The 16,454-nt window shown below is 33.0% G+C and overlaps 1 protein-coding gene and 2 non-coding genes across 4 annotated transcripts in view; 1 reads left to right on the forward strand and 2 right to left on the reverse strand.

Annotated features, from left to right (window-relative positions):
- LOC118183219 (uncharacterized) overlaps positions 1–16,454 on the forward strand; it is a 98,247-nt gene that overhangs the window by 68,795 nt on the left and 12,998 nt on the right. The window lies entirely within an intron of this gene.
- TRNAQ-UUG (transfer RNA glutamine (anticodon UUG)) lies at positions 9,645–9,716 on the reverse strand. The gene has a single exon. It is a non-coding gene; the product is annotated as a tRNA-Gln (tRNA).
- Positions 9,721–9,792, reverse strand: TRNAE-UUC (transfer RNA glutamic acid (anticodon UUC)). Its single transcript has one exon. It is a non-coding gene; the product is annotated as a tRNA-Glu (tRNA).

Raw genomic sequence — 16,454 nt, forward strand, 5'->3', positions numbered from 1 at the left:
GCCGTTACAATCTCTACATATAATAAAAGAAAGAGTCTGTCTCTGTGTGTGTGTCTTTCGTTCGCGCTTGCACGTAAGCTAATAGACACACGGCTACGAAATTTGGTACATAAGTGCATCTAGACAAGAGCCAGTGCACCTCGAAGCGATTTTTTCGAAATTCGATTTCGAATTTTTCTTTTATTTTACGTTTTGTGACGAAATCGCGTCGTTTTGAGACATTATGGGCTATAGGAAAGCGAGATTTTACTCTACACACTCCATTTTCACATCGTCATAAAACGTAGGCACTTAGCTATTTTACGAACTTAAAATACATTTCGTATTTCAATAAATCGATTCAATACGAATTTATTTAACAAAGGGAGCTTAACACCTTTTCAACGGGATTTTTTCCAAAAAAGTTTATTTTTAAAAATGCACAGTTTATTTTTCTTTGATTTTTGACATGCTAAACTTTCATCCTTGCGACTGCTTTTACAGAAAGAATTTTGGAAAAATCATAATATTTTGTACTTAAAAATTTTTTTTTAAATAAAGCTTTCAAGTACACTTCTCACATCTTTAAAATTGTGATTTTGGCAACAATTTTCCTGTCTTATTGTTGTTGATATATTTTTGATGAAATCGCATCATTTTGAATAGTTTCATTCTTTTAGAAATATGGATTTGGCAACAATATTTCATCGTATTTCTTATATCACTGTTTTTAAGAGATTGGCATATTTCATTGTCATTTATATATATATATATATATATAATGCATTTTTATTGACCTTTTTTCTGATAAAGTTGTTCTGCAGAGTTAAAATTCTGCGCGGAATTTTATGTTTTTTGAGTTGCTTTCATGTTATTTTTTGCTTATTTCATGCTTGTAAGATACTGAAAAGTTTTGCATGATTTTGTTTTCTTCAACGGAAAGTTGGTTAATTTTTTTATTAGGATAATTAATATTTGTATTAAGAGATATAGCTTATTTCATTGTAATTTTTTTCCTCTTGAAAATATAAGATAAAATAGCATTAATTATACTTTTCTTTTCAGAAACTTTTGTTTTTTGTATTCTTTTATGTTATTTATTGCTCATTTCACTGTTTTTAAGATACTGAAAAGTTTTGAGTGATTATTTTAGGAAACAAAGTTCTTAACTTCCTTTATACTATTTCAGTTCTTAAGATTTTGCAAAGGGAAGTTGGTTAATTTATTTATTAGGATACTTAATATTTGTATTAAGGGATATTGCTTATTTCATTGTAATTTTGTTATACGTAATAACTTTTTTTTATGAAGTTGTTCTGCAGAGTAAAATTCTACGCAGTTTTTAAATTTAACGTTTGGTATTTTCTTCAGCCATTTTTCCGGTACATTTAAAAGCCAGAAGAAGGCTGGTAGCGAAGTTGCTAGTAATTAAATAAAATACGAAAAAAAAAAAAAAAAAAAACTTTTCAGCTAGACAGATTTTTAGCTATTGCGCTACAAAGAAAGCTATAGTTTTCTTAGTAGTCGTAAATGTGCTTAGTCATAATGTATTAAAAAACGAAAATTGTGAGGTTGTTAATAATGATAGGTTTAAAATCTATACTATTAAAGAGAAATGTAAGTGAATTACATGTAATCCTTATTATACTACAGTGTGCAAATTAATTGGGACAAAGCGATTTTTTTCTAAAATTTTTAGTTAGTTACCATCCGGCTTCAGCAGGTCCCTCGAAATAGTTTTACCTGCTTTAATGTCACCTGAATGTTTGCTTTTGACTACTTAGAACTGAATCTGACAATAAATTAAGATTTTTGTACAGTTTTTATGTTTGTTTCTGTGAGAAGAGGAAGTTACTTTTGCATACTTTTATTACGTTTCGTAATCCTTCGTTTTAGTGTACTTTCTTTCTTTCACTCCACCGACAGCGAGGCAGCCGGTCCGCTGGGTAGTTAGCATATTTGACAGGTAGCCCCGCTGACGGAAATAACTCGATCAACATAACACACTTATACACTGAAGTGACAAAAGTCATGGGATAGCAATATGCAAATATACAGACGGCAGTAGTATCGCGTAGAAAATGTATAAATGCGAAGTGCTTTGGCAGGGCTTTCATTTGTGTTCAAGTTATTCATGTGAAGAGGCTTTGACGTGATTATGTCCGCACGACGAGAATTAACAGACTTTGAACGCGGAATGGTAGTTGGAGCTAGACGCATGGGTCATTCCATTTCGGATATCGTTAGGGAATTCAACATTCCGAGATTCCAGTGTCGGGAGTGTGCCGAGAGTATCTAATTTCAGGCATAACATCCCACCATGGACAGCGCAGTGGCCGACCACCTGCACTTAACGACCGAGACCAGCGACGTCTACGTAGAGTTGTCAATGTTCACAGACAAGCAACACTGCGTCAAATAACCGCAGAAATCAATGTGGGACGTACGACGGACGTGTCCCATAGGACAGTGCGGCGAAATTTGTCTTCTTTGGGCTATGCCAGCAGAAGACCGACTCGAGTGCCTTTACTGACAGCACGACATTGCCTACAGCGACTCTCGTGGGCTCGTGAGCATATCGATTGGTCCCTAAACGAATGGAAAACCGTGGCTTGGTCAGATGAGTCACGATTTCAGTTGGTAAGAGCTGATGGTAGGGTTCCAGTGTGGCGCAGACCCCACGAAACCATGAAGCCAAGTTGTCAACAAGGCACTGTTCAAGCTGGTGGTGGTTCCATAATGGTCTGGGCTGTTTTTACATGACATGGACTCTGTCCTTTGGTGCAACTGAACCGATCATTGACTGGACATGGATACCTTCAGCTACTCGGAGATCACTTACAGCCATTCATGGACTTCACGTACTCAAACAACGATGGGATTTTTATGGATGACAATGCGCCATGTCATCGGGCCACAATTGTTCGCGATTGGTTAGAAGAACATTCTGGACATTTCTAGCGAATGATCTGGCCACCTAGATCGCCCGACATGAATCCCATAGAACATTTATGGGACATCATCGAGAGGTCAGTTCGTGCCCAAACCCCTGCACCGTCAACACTTTCACAATTATGGACGTCTATAGAGGTAGCATGCCTCAATATTCCTGCAGGGGACTTCCAACGACTTGTTGAGTCCATGCCACGTCGAGTTGCTTCACTTCGCCGGGCAAAAGGAGGACCGACAAAATATTAGGAGGTATCCCATGAATTTTGTCACTTCAGTGTATATACATATTGTGCTCAAGCCGAGTGCTGGGGGCAGTGCAAACAAATGCTGGACGAGACGATAGTGCAGTGATGATAGAAGGGTGCATTGCGGATGAGAAGAACAATTTCAGTTACATATTTATAGAGTTATGGATAGGTGGTTACAAAAGACATCCACAACGTGAACAATAAATGAGTACAGTGCAATATATGAGCAATTGACAAAGTGACTGATAAAACAGTAAAAGTAATATCTAAAATAGGGCTAAATACTAAATAGCAATACTAAAAATAATAAGAAGTAAAATACTAAAAAGCGAAATAATAAAAATAAAAAAAAGGCAAAACAGTCAAAACAATACATAAAATAAGGCAAAATACATAATTCAAGGTTCATAATTCAGGGTTTACAGTTCAAGGAGATAAGTATATACAAGGAATAAGAAAAGCCGAATAAGCTAGCTTAAGATAAAATTAGTTTGTTACAGGTTACAGAGCATACAGGGGCTGTGCTGGTGACGAGGGCGGCAGCTGAAAATTACTCCAGCCTGTCTGAGATTTTGCGTGCAAATTTATGCAATCACATATGCGTTTCAATGCATTGCGATTTTTCGAAATACACTCATGTCCCTAAATTAAGGATAATGCAAAATCAGGCAAAGGAGGAGTTAGAAGAAAAACAAATTTGACTTATTTGTAAAGCTTATTTATTAAACAAAAGGTGAAGAGCAAACAAAGATGCTATATGTTTGATATTATTTAAAAAATTTAGCGATTTTTTCTCCGTGGAACAAATTAAAAAAAAATATTTATAAAAAACCAATATTACATGGTTGGAATGATTGTTAATGCATTGTATGTCTCCCAGAGGATGCAATACAGTCCGTTCAACGCCTAGGAATGCTGAGTATCAAATTATCGATTTGATCTTAGGGGATATTACACCACTCAAAAAGCAATGCTTTTCGAAGTTCCGATAGACATGTAGGAGGAGGTTGATGGTCGGCCAAGCATGCCCCACAGGTGCTCTACTGGATTCAAGTCCGATGAGAATGCCAGAAAGTCCATACGGGTGATATCCTCCAATTGAAGGCATTCGCTTACGATATTTGCACGGTGAGGACGGGCGTTGTCATCCGTAAACACAAATTGAGCGCCCATGGCGCCCCGAAACAAACGTACATGTTGTTCCAGAATGACGTCCCGATAGATTTGGCTTGTTATGGTTCCAATTTGAACATGCAGGTCAGTTCTGGAACCCAGAATAATTCCACCCCAAACGAGCACTCCTGCACCAACGTAACGGTGTCGTTCAATGATGTTTTCTTCGTGTTAACGGGTACCTGGACCTCTCCATAGGAAAGTCCGGCGAGAATCAGATTGCAAGCTAAACCTGGACTCGTCGGAAAACATCACACAAGCCCACTATTGCGGTGTCCATAATGCATGCTCTCTACTCCAGGCTAACCGCAGGCGACAGTGAGTTGCAGTAAGTGGAACGCATCTGACAGGTCTACGAGCATATAGACCAATCTGGCCTAAGGGTCTGGTACACGGTCTGCCTTGAAATTGTCGTACCAGTAGCTGAAGAGAGCTGACGAGACAGGTCTGAGGCTGTGCTCCGCCTGTTTCTTTTGGCAGCAACTGCGAAATACCGGTCCTCATTCGGCGTTGTAACTCTTGGGCGACCTGTGCTGTAACGTCTACTCACATTACCATCATCTTGGAGTCGTTGCCAAAGCCTGGAGATGACACTCTGGGGAATTCCTAGTTCGTCTGATACTTCCAGTTGGGTACGCCCACATTCCGGACGGCCGATAATTCTACCACGTAAAAAATCATCCAAATGCGTCCTTTGTGTCCTAACTATTCGGTTGTTGCACTGAAATGCTTATAAAGCGCCTGCGAACAATTTTACTTCTTTGCCTGTATTCCTTATACATAACTCTCTTACACTCTCGTCATTGTGACGTACCATCGGGTCATCTGGTTACTTTCTGAAATTTGCATATGATTCTTGAAGATGTGTGTAGTGATTTTACAGGTGATATATTTATTTTAGAGTTCGATTTCCGCGTGACTCCGAATTATCCTTAATTTATGGACATGAGTGTAGTTTCAGCCCATGCATGGATGTGGTTTGCTACTGGTTGCCTGAGATGATATTTTGCGGTCTCTCTGCAAGCGAACAGATAGTGGTGTGGACCTCCTACCATCCCGCATGACGTTTTAGTGTACTAAAAATCAATATAACGCCTAAAAACAGACCAAGGATTATCGCACTTAACGATCACACATCCATGACTGTAACAAATATTGCTTGTGCGGCTGGTATTGGAAAGTCGAGCGTTTCACGAATTCTGAGGAGACACAATAAAAACTGGATCATTTTGCCCCGAAAGGAAGCGCAAATGTGGAAGCAAAAGGACAACAACTCCAAAATTGATTGATTCCTACTCCAAAATGGTATAATTACCGTATATATCCGCGTATAACTCGAGATATTTTGGACAAAAAAAAAAAAAAAAAAAAAAAAAAAAAGAAGAAGACTTCAAAGTGAGGGGGGGGGTCGACTTATACGCGGGGCCATAAAAAATTAAAAGAATCGGAAGTTCAAAAATTTCTTTATATAATGCAGTTGCTTTCTTTCCGCACTCAAATTGGACGACTTATCAAATAAGTCACTTATCCACCCAATAACTGAACAGTTATGAATATTTCAAAACACCTAAAAACGACTGTGGCCGTAATTCCGGGAGGACTGACATCCGTCATTCAACCCCTAGATGTCTGCCTCAATAAGCCCTTCAAAGTAAATGTTAGAAAATATTGGACAGAGTGGATTAGTGAAAATGACGACGAAGGCTCTAGTAGTGATTGTAACAATACAGAGTTCGAGACTGAAAATATGTATGATGATGAGCCAATGACGACAGAAGCGTTCTATGAAATGTTTGGCGAATCTGACCATGAATCGGACGTTGAAGGATTTTGATTTTGTTTATTTACCAAGGTATTTTTTATCGTATATTTACTTTTTTTCCTCAGATGATATTGAAAACATTTTTTCGAAGTTTCTCGATCAATTTCGGAAGTGGGGGGTCGACTTATACGCGGGTTTCTTATTTTCTACGAATTTTTTATGTCGAAGTGGGGGGGGGTCGACTTATACGCGGGTATATACGGTAATCCAATAAAAACTAACAATGATATTAAAACAGATCCATTATCAATTTTCATTAATATTCATCCTTCAAACGTCCAGCATAGACTTCTCACTGCTAGTCGGAAGGCAAGTAAATCTATTAAAAATAACTTTTGAGACGTCAAATGAAGCAAAGTGATTACTGTAGGCCATAAAAGTACAAATCTTGGACTATAAGTGACTGGAAAAAAAGTCATTTTCAGCAATGAGACTCGTTTATTTGTTCATGGTTATATATTCAAACGCTGAAGGAGAATGAATCAGTAAGACTTCAACATATCCAGCAAATCGTAAAATGCCCTCAAAATTAGATATTTTAAGCCTTTTTCACTGCAGATGGCACTGGAAATCTAGTTCCTAGTGACAGAATGGTGAATTCAAAGAAGTATAAAGAGATTTTAAAACATACGATTGTGCAATATTGATACAATATAGAAGTAAAAGATATAGGCACAATAGAGTCAATTGTTAACCCTATTATAGATATCATTTGAGCTAAAGGAGCATATTTCCTATTAATTTTATTACTATCATTGTAGTTTAGTTTACGAGTATGCTGCAACCCTCCTGGAAGACAATAATCGGCCTCATGGTTAACGCAGCACACCCGACGCAGACAAACAACCCTCCCCCCCAAAAAAAAATGTAGTATATGAAAGTATGCACAAAAGTTATAAAAAAATTGTATTATCATTGCAGTATATGAAAGTATGCACAAAAGTTATAAAAAAAATTGTATTATCATTGCAGTATATGAAAGTATGCACAAAAGTTATAAAAAAAATTGCTTTGTCCCAGTTTATTTTATTTTTTGTCCCTCGTCACCCTGAATACTACGGTAACTAAAAACTTTTTACTAAATGCATTTAACTAAAGCCATGTATCTTACAGTGCTTATATATTACAATTACTCGTACTTAAAGAATGCGAAATAATAGTTAAGAAAGAAAATCAACTCCTTTGAACGCTGGAAAGTTATAAAACGAAGTATGCGTGACATAAATTTCAGCCCAAAAAAGGTCATTAATCTCAAAACATTTTTCATTCGAGTCTGTTGCTTTTCGACAAAATGTAAGATATCTATCTTTCAAAGTAAATCTGTTATGGATAAACAATTAAACTATTTCAAACCAATAGATGCAGTTTTTAAGAATATTATTATTTTACCTTTTAATCAGATTGATTTAAATAAAAATGCATTTAATTCATGATCTATCTAATTAAAAACATTCTGTAGTTTTATAGAATTACGTACTATATTTTTTTACTTTTCAAATATACAGAATATACGTTCCCATATTAATTTAAATGGGTGTTCATCTAGTATTGTATAAAATGTTATTCCACCCGGCCATATCTATTGATAACCTCTGCTAACAAATCATATTACAGTTCAAAAGAGCGCTTTTAGGCTACTACTTCATACCCTTTCAGACAATTTTTTTCTTTCCCTTTTGCTATTTCAAAGCCTAAATTTACTTTAAATTCACTAAAATTTTTGCGAATTAAAAATCTCATCTCATGCTTACTTAAAATCGTGATGCTGTTAACAGCGAAGAATTTTAATAATGAAGGATTTTAAAATCTTTGATGTTAGTTACGACCTCTCCCCCCCTCAAAAAAAAAAAAAAAAAAAAATCAAAGTGCTTTTGAATAACAGCCAAAAATTGGTAAATTGCGCTAAAAATTACAAAGAAACTTTCGTTTGTATGATTATTTTTTTGATATGGTGTAAAGAAGAAAATCTCAGAATGATCAAGTTCAATGTTAAAACAAAAATGTGAGAGAAAATTTACGGTATCATTTTATCAGAAATTGTAAGGATATGCTGTTTTTAAATAATTGGTGATTATACTGTTGAATTTTATGGAAGGTATATGCGACGAAAGCCATGCTTAGTAATAAAGTTAAAATGACAAAAAAAGTTGTATTAGCAGGAATGAGTTCAAAAGCAAATTAGAATGCCAACTCAGCGACCATAAGAAATCTAAAAACTTTCTGGTGCGACTTTAAAATCAGAATCCTTTCAGATTTTTCTTTCTTCTTTTTCTTCCTTTCTTTTCCATTTTTTTTTTTTTTTTTTTTATTCGCTTTATCAAAAATCCGATCTAACAGCTTTGTTTCAAAATTGGTTTCGAAATTTTCTGGAGTGAGTTTCGCAATGTTTATTATCCATTATACGTATACTCTTACCGCACGGCCGCAAGAACATGAAACATGAATAATTCGTAAAACTGAAACATTTCTGAAGGGCTTTTGACTACGTGAATTAAAAAAAAAAAAGAAAAAAAGAAGTAGGAAAAAAAGAGCACTTAGTTAATAACGATACAAAATTGAAAATTATGTTATCGGAAAACTTAAGGTTACAGTCATTATTTTAAAAAAATAATTACCGTTAAAAATTTCAAAAATATTTAAAATGAATACCATGCAATGACCTCTCTATGAATATAAATGCTCTATGAATTATGAGATACCATGCATATCAGAGAAGAAAAATATGTATACAATTAAACTAAACTGCATTAAATACAGATACATTTTCACTGTTTTAACAGAAATGCGTTGCTTATTTAGGAAAATGAATAACAATTTTTAAATGTTATTGAAAAAAAAATGAGTGTTGTATTTTGCTTCGGTGAATAAAATGGTTTAATAAAAATGACAACAAAACTACTCTACTTGGCTATAGTTCAAAAGGTCCTTCCTCCCCCCCCCCGTCACAAGTAATACAATTTTTTTAATGCATTTCCGTTTTTGATAAACCTCTGAATTTTATTCTAACACAATACAATTTCCGGCGAATTAACTTTTTACACTAATTTATTCATGAGAAAAATTGTAAAACAAAACAGAATATTCCTAAACTTTGTGCAGTCTAAATGTGATTCGTAATTTATTTTTAAATAAACGGATATTCGTTTAATAATAAATTTATTTTAAATAAATGGGTTCCTTTACTTTTTCAATAACAGTTCATTAATCTATGTAAAATGATTAAAAAAACAGAAAATATATTTAAAAAAAATCACCCCCCTTCGTTACAAGTAATACATTTTTTTTAATGCATTTCCGTCTTTGATAAACCTCTGAATTTTATTCTAACACAATACAATTTCCGGCGAATTAACTTTTTATACTAATTTATTCATGAGAAAAATTGTAAAATAAAACAGAATATTCCTAAACTTTGTGCAGTGTAAATGTGATTCGTAATTTATTTTTAAATAAATGGATTTTAAAAAATCAGGTTCCACCGAGATTTGAACTCGGATCGCTGGATTCAAAGTCCAGAGTGCTAACCATTACACCATGGAACCTGCCTTCCCATGCCGGGAATCGAACCCGGGCCGCCTGGGTGAAAGCCAGGAATCCTAACCACTAGACCACATGGGACTGATCAGAAAGTGTTAAACTGCGAACAACTTCTTGTGGAAGAACGAGGAAAAACTATATCGTATCTTTTAAACTTGGCACACATGTTATGCCATCTGAAACAAACTGCAGTTATTTTGCATCCTTTCAAGCGAATACTTGTGGCGCCATCTGTTATCGCTATCGCACACAATTTGTTTTCAAGACTTGTTCTAAGAACTAATTAAGTTTTAACTACGCGTCTTATTATTTAGTTGTCAGATAACTGCTACAATGTGATGGATATTATTTAAAAATCAGTTCTCAAAATTAAAATACATATATTTAAGCTCAGCAAATACCTCCTAGTTTTGATATAAGTATTTCCTTTCTAGTGATTTCTGTTAATTCCTTAAATTTCTTCCGATACATCAAAAATATACAGAACATTTTTTTAAATAAAAAAATTATTACTTGTAAAAATTGCTTGACTTTCATTGTTTGTAATCTTCCTCTGCATTAATCGAATGATTTATTTCGTTTCGTTAAATCATCGTTTGGTGACTGAAACAAGAACAAAATATTAGTGAAAATCACCATTATAAATTTTTCATCAATGAGGTTCTATAAAGAATTAAATTTTTTCAACTATTAACTATTATTTAAAAAAATTATTAACTATTATTATTAATTATTTAAAATTATTAATTATTTATCAATGAAGTACCCTGGATGCAAATATTCAAAACTAATCCTCCTTTTAACGCACACACATTACAAACACTTCTTTCTGTGATTTAAATTTGAAAGATATGGCCATTTTATTTTGTTAATGTTAAGCTAGTTTTACGTTAGAAGATATGTTCGAAAGCCTGATTAGTATGTTTGTATGCGTTATAAACTTTTATTTTTGTTTCAAATGGCGATGAGCTGAAATTAAAAATTTCCACTATTACTCGGCGTTCTTTCTAATAAATGTTTTTATTCTAAACGCTTTTTTATTTTACGTCTCAGGTTCTGAAATCAGACATACAGATTTGGGATTAAATTCCGAATAATAAGATTGCAATTTTTCTGCAGAATACGAGAAAATTTTATTTTTTAGTGCATTACATTTTATTTCAACTAAAAATTACAATTTAGGGGGGGGAAATTAAATATTGATATCTAAAAAATGCTAGTAATCTGAAATTCAACTTAATCTAATTACTCAGAAATTTAATATTAAAAATTTAATATTAAAAAAATTTTAAAAATTATTGCAACCTTACCTTTATTTATGATTCTAGCTTAATACAGGAAGTAGTTTTAAGCTAAACAATTATCAGAGGCCTATTGGTTTAAAGTTAATGCTGAGATATTTAAGACGCAGAACATAAAAACATATATTTAAAATATGCTGTTCGAAATAGCAGTGGGCAATTTGCCCAGAATGGCTATTAATTTCGTTTTGGCATTTTGTGTCGATCACTAAAAACCGGTGTTTCACGTTTCAAATTGTTGCCACTAAATATTACAGCCCTGCATTATATTGAAAGAAATTAAGTAATAAAGAATCTGCATTGAATAACCACGGTACCTAGAGGTGTGAAAAAACAACGGTATCCTAGAAATGTCCAATTCTGAATAACACAATCCATCACTCGAATATGGACATCTGGAAGTCCAAATTCCAATTTGGACTTTGTTTTATTATATACTTCATATTTTGTAAAACTTTAACGAATTTTGGATTAACAAACTTAACGATTTCAAAGCGAGCAATGGCGACACTGTACGATTTTTTTTTTTTTTTAAATTTCCAGCGCCCGAGACTGTGTATTGGAAATTCTAATGATATACTCCTTTTTAATATTTTGTGATATTGCTGTTGAATTGAATTTTATGGTTTAAATACGAAGAACGTGTTATTTAATAAATAAAGGTAACACGTAACGTTAAAAAAAAAAAAAAAAAAAAAAAAAAAAAGCCCGTTTAGGTTTAATATAAAATCTTAAAGCTTTCAGATTTTTTTAATTTTGAATTATACGAGGGCCATCCAGGAAGTAGATTACGTTTCCGTCTGTGTCCGCTAGGGGCGGGGCTAGCGCGGCCATCTTGGGGTCAGAGCGTTGCGCAGCTCAGTCTGCATCTAGCCGTGCTAGTGAGAGGTTCGTGCTGTGCTCCGTTCAGATACTGTGACGGTTTGAAATGTCTGCGTTAATTGAAAATCCCGCGAGCTGCGAGGTGCGCTCAGTAATAAGGTTTCTGACTGCAAAAAACTGTAAACCGATAGAAATCTATCGGCAGCTTCGTGAAGTGTATGGGGACAACATTATCACTGAAGGTGGAGTGCGTCAGTGGGTCATAAGATTTCAAAATGGCCGAACCAATGTTCACGACGAAGATCGAAGTGGGAGACCCAGCATAGTGACCGCCGAACTTCTCGAAAAAGTCGATGCTAAAGTCCGTGAAAATCGAAATTTCACAATAACGGAACTTTCTTTGAGTTTTCCACAAATTTCGCGAAGTTTGTTGCACGAAATCATCAGCGAAAAGCTTGGTTACCACAAGTTTTGTGCAAGATGGAAGGCAAGAAGAGGTAACGAAGTGGTTGAAGGCGCAGGCAGCCGAATTTTTCGACGAAGGAATTTCCAAGCTCGTACATCGCTACGATAAATGCCTTAATTTGTATGGTGACTATGTAGAAAAGTAGTATTTGAGTGTGGCTTTCATCTGTATATAATAAAATTTGTTTCCTATACTTTGTTTATTTTTTTATTCCAAAACGTAATCTACTTTCTGGATAGCCCTCGTACATTCGATACCTGAATTTATTTGTTATACAACTGTTGAATTGAATTTTATGGTTTAAATATGAAGAACATGTTATTTAATAAATAAAGGTTACACGTAACGTTAAAAAAAAAGCCCCTTTGGGCTTAATATAAAATCTTAAAGCTTTCAGATTTTTTTTAAAATTTTGAATTATACATTTGATACCTGAAGTGAGATTACATTCTTCATCATCGTCAAATATCCAAGAAAGAAAACTTAAGTTGATATATTTACTAAAATCAAACAAAAAGAAAGTCTTAACCAAAATTAAGTCCTTTTTCCTAAACTAAAAAGAAATTAAGATATTTTTAGTGATGTAAAATAATATAATTAACAGCATCGTACATATTATTGAGTGTTTATATTCCCTATTCCTGATAAATTTAAGATATTAACAAACTACGTGAATAAAAGTAAAACAAGTAATAAGAAAAATAAACGAATTAACAAGCTATATTTACCTGTCTAGGACAACCGATCAAAATAAATGGAGTTCAGTATATTTCTGTTAATTATAATTAACAATGAACTCTTTAAAATAAATTTTCCTTTCTTAAGAAATGGATAATATTGCAAACTATAGGGTATCTGAGATATCTCTGGTAATAATTTTCAAAAAGAAGGTTATTGATTACAATGTTCCGTGACCTGTTCTTTTTAATTAAGATCCAATTGAATAGAAAAGCTCAGTTATAACTAAGGCTATTAATTAAATAAAATTTTTAATATTTTTAAAAATAACACGGTAAAAAATTGTTGGGAAAGAAGACAGAGAGCACGTACATTTAAATTAAAAGTTCTCACTAGTTACTTCATATAAGCAATTTTTTTATTTAATTTAAGAAGAAAGTAATCTAACTGAAAAAATATGCAGTTTCCTTTTTAGCGTGTTTTATCGAAAAAAATAATTGTTGTGAAAAAAAAAATCACATAAAAAAAACAATACTTTTATAGCTTTAGACTACTAGGTGGAACAATAACCCCCCCCCTCCCTCAAGAAAAGTGGTTCGTGGTCATGACAGCCTTTTTCTTAGAACTTTTTAGTTATTCTTCGTTTATTCTAAAATACTGCAGTGTATTTAAGGTAAAATTAATAAACGTCAAATAATAAAGTAGGCTGAGCTGAAAACCACACACATAACTTCTTCAAAAGACAAATAAAATAATAGCATAAGTGAAAAGTTGTTCCATTAAAAAAAAAAAAAAAAAAAAAACGAATTCTTTTAAGCTTTTATAATTTTAAGGGAAAGTTTTGATCCTATTGTTTGAAGCTTGGAAGAAGCAATAAAAATTCTAATAAAGGTAAAATTAATAACATAACATTCTGGATCAATATGACTTTTTAAACCAATTTTTTCGATACTTTTTCTTCCTCGTTTAAACTTTTAAGATTCTTCTTTTCCAGCATAATATCATTCACCGCTTACGATTTTCATCTACAGTCAGAAGCGGGAAGAAAAAAGATAGAAAGAAATTAAAATCATATTTATTTTTTTTTTCATTTATTCTACAATATTACGGCTTTTCTTTGATTTAATTACACTTCATACAGCATGACAAAGTGTACGACATTTATGAAATTAAAAAAGAAAAAGAAAGAAAAAAAAAAAAAATCTGATGTGGTCTTCACATGACTTTTTTGTATAGCCTATTAAATGATATAATTTTTTTTTCTGCTCTTCATTTAAATCTATTTCTTGGAATTATTCTAATTTAATTAAACGATTCCTCGACGCAAGTTGAAAATGACATCAAAATTTGAAAATTTTGAAATTAAATAAATTAATAATTTTGTCCTACGGGAGTCAAACTTTGCATTTTTATTTTTTCATAACAAGTCTTAAATCTTTCCCAAATATAAATACAGAAACAGAAAGACCGCATTAAAAATTAGATTTCGTTATTTGCCCATTTTTTTTTTAATTTGACAATGCCATATATGAAAATTGTCGACACTTCTGTAATTGGAAGTATATGATTGCAACCAACGACTGCGAAAATTAAAGGCCAGGTAGTGACTTTTAAGCCTGGTAAGGGCGGTGGGTATAGTAGAAATTTTTAAACAAAGAGATTTAAAATATTTTCTGCGCAAAATGCTGCTGAAAAATTAATTAATTAAAGACACAGAACGTAAATAATTGTATATATACATTCACCGATTACGATTCACCGCTTATATATATATGTAAAAAAAATAAAGAATGCGTAAAAGATTAAATAAGCAACTTAAAAGTGAATTTCCCTTCTGTATTCTAAAAATAACAACTTCTGTTTCCACTGCGTCATTTCGAGAAAAATCTATATCATATTACGTAATTCTAGTGATGTAAATTGAGCTAAAACTCAAGCAACCAATAATAATTTTACAGCAATATTAACTATCCAATCAAAATGCTTTGAGAACCAAAACTAACTCAGTCTGACTTCAGATTTCATCCTGAACATTACGTACTTGCTTTCTATGCAAGGCCTGGCCGCACTGCAGTCTGTCTGCTCTTTCTTTCTTATTGCAAATTTATCTAAAATGTAAAATCTCTGGGAATAGGCACAATTAATGTGCCAACTTGATTGTCGCCGCAACATGTTTGCTAAAATAAAAAATCTGATGTGTACACCACATGACTTCCTTGTACGGAATATTAAATTATCCGCATTTTATCTTGCATTTCATTTAACGTTATTAGATTGAATTAAACTTACTTCGCCAACACCGCATAAACCACAATAAAATAAATGCATTATTTAAAATTCATTTTGTTTACCATAGCGACACTCTGGCACTAGGTTCACTTAACAGTATTATATTTCGTTCATATTATAACTCAGAATGCACAAAATTTATGTCATTTAAAGAATTATCTAATCGTTGCAACATGTTCTATTCAAATACTATAATAAAGCTAGAACGCTGTATAAAAAAAATTAAGCAAACAAAACAAAAAAAAAGAAACAGTTTTTCACAGACGATTGAGTATTTCTCATTCAATTAATTCAGTTTTAACTTCGCGACAAGGCAAAAACACATAAAAACTCAAAATATCTGTATTAAAAATTACGAAGTAAATCTTAAACACTTATTTCCTCGAAAAAATTCCAGAAAGGATTAAGCATGATTTAATTGGCAATAATAAATGAAGGCGTTTCTTTGTTGTTGCGAAGCTATGTTTCTCCAGATTAGCAACAAATCCACTACTTTGCTGTTTCAAATGTAAACAAGCAATGACCGCCATCAGAGAAATTATTAGGCTTAGCGGCACTTAAACAACTTTAAAATTGTTGATAATTCTAAAAATATTGCACACAGATTTACTAAAGGCATAAAAACCTCAACCGGAAGATAAGAACAACATAATTCAATCATTTTTAAAGGAAAAAAAAGTACAATTTACAAACTGAGATCACTGAGCCGGGTAACAGAGTGGATATATATATATAAATATATTTATATATATATATATGTAAATATATTTATATTTATATTAATATATATAAATATATTTATATTTATATAATATCTGTGTTTGGTGCTGCCTATTGCAACCAAAATACGAGGTGCACATGTACATGTTATAGCAGTCCTATATACAAAATTTCAACGTTCTGAGGCTACTCGTTTTTGAGTTATGCGAGATACGTAAGTACGCACGTACGTACATACGTTCGTACAGACGCCACGAAAAATTCTCTTCAGAATTCATTTTAAAGCAGTTTTATAATTTTTTTGTAGGAAAAGAGTGTTTTATTCTGTCCTTACGTACAGATATCCCGGAAAAACATCGTTAAATTGCATTCGATAGCGGTCAAAATGGATATTTTCGTTGAGATATGCTGCCTGAAACTTTTCGCGATTACAATACTTCCTTTTTACTTCGTACAAGGAAGTAAAA

Source organism: Stegodyphus dumicola, chromosome 6 (assembly GCF_044657685.1).
Source record: "Stegodyphus dumicola isolate Sdum_Otavi_A_Nest chromosome 6, ASM4465768v1".
Lineage (NCBI taxonomy): Eukaryota > Metazoa > Arthropoda > Arachnida > Araneae > Eresidae > Stegodyphus > Stegodyphus dumicola.